Here is a 1,181-nt window from a genome sequence, read left to right on the forward strand (position 1 = left end):
GCTCACCCCGATCTATCGGAAAGTGTAAAACTCCCAGAACGGGAATGTCGGTTATATAATTCTCTAAGCTGTGATTTCTCTGCCACTTTGCTTGTGTATTCGTTCTATAAATACAGAGGGGGTGACAGAGCCAGGTGGTGTTGTGGTGACTGTGCGAGCATTTGACCAAGGGTCAGTTCCTGACCCAGAGTTTTGACTTATTTAATTGGCTATCTCTGGTCAGAACAGAAGGGGGTCACTCCTAAAAAAAAAATCACCAAATATTCTCATCATCCATGTGTTTCTAACATAAAATCCAGCTTCAATTTCCGTTCAGTGGAAACTTTGTTCAAATGAACTGCAAATTTAATCAGAGTTATCAGTCAGAAACAACAGCAAAAAGGTGGCTCAAACTGTCCAGAGAAACGAGACAAGCGAAGTTTAGGTTAAAAAAATGGGCCAAGGACACACCTGGTGTCTGCTGAAATCAGCAACTAAGGTAGTTTTGTAATTATAACTAACGAAAATAACAACTGCTTCCGCAGAGTGAGCGATGGTGGTATCGTGGTGAGCATAGCTGCCTTGACCCGGGTTCGATTCCCGGCCATCGCATTGGTAATGTATATTGGACATTATCGGCGCCCTCTTGTGGTTTACACGCACCATTTGACTGAAATGAAGTGGACTTTATTTTTCGGATGCAGAATTCGGGTTCAATTTGATTTTAATGAAAGGTTATTGAAAAAGAATAACAAGTCTCTGAACTAGTGAATGAGTTCTGGATCAGAGACAAAGATACAAATTAAAAGGAGACGAACAAATTTCAACTCACACGCTGTGCTCTGCGTCATTCCGGTGCCTGATAAAGGTCTGTGAATGTTGCTAAGGCGGTTACATCACAATAGCAAATAAGCAGCTGCGATGGCCGAGTGTTTAAGGCGTTGGACTTGAAATCCAATGGGGTTTCCCCGCGCAGGTTCGAACCCTGCTCGCAGCGGGTGCGATTTGAAATGTTAACTCGACTGCTTCAGAGCAGCCACTGGCTCAAAGGAGGTTTGCAAAGTTTTGGCATTTCGTATTTGGATCTCCATCGTGCATTCAGCTGCAGGGCTCCGGGCTGGGTGCAGGAAGATGGGCTTGGAAAGGACACCTGGGTGTCCTTATTATTTTGTAAATTGAATTTGTGTCTTTCTATGCCCTGT

At 43.9% G+C, this 1,181-nt stretch overlaps 1 non-coding gene across 1 annotated transcript; it reads left to right on the plus strand.

Annotated features, from left to right (window-relative positions):
* The first annotated feature begins 894 nt into the window (after positions 1 to 894).
* On the plus strand, positions 895 to 976 carry trnas-uga (transfer RNA serine (anticodon UGA)). The gene has a single exon. It is a non-coding gene; the product is annotated as a tRNA-Ser (tRNA).
* Positions 977 to 1,181: the final 205 nt, after the last annotated feature.

This window comes from Mustelus asterias, unplaced genomic scaffold, assembly GCF_964213995.1.
Source record: "Mustelus asterias unplaced genomic scaffold, sMusAst1.hap1.1 HAP1_SCAFFOLD_35, whole genome shotgun sequence".
NCBI classification, from domain to species: Eukaryota; Metazoa; Chordata; class Chondrichthyes; order Carcharhiniformes; family Triakidae; genus Mustelus; species Mustelus asterias.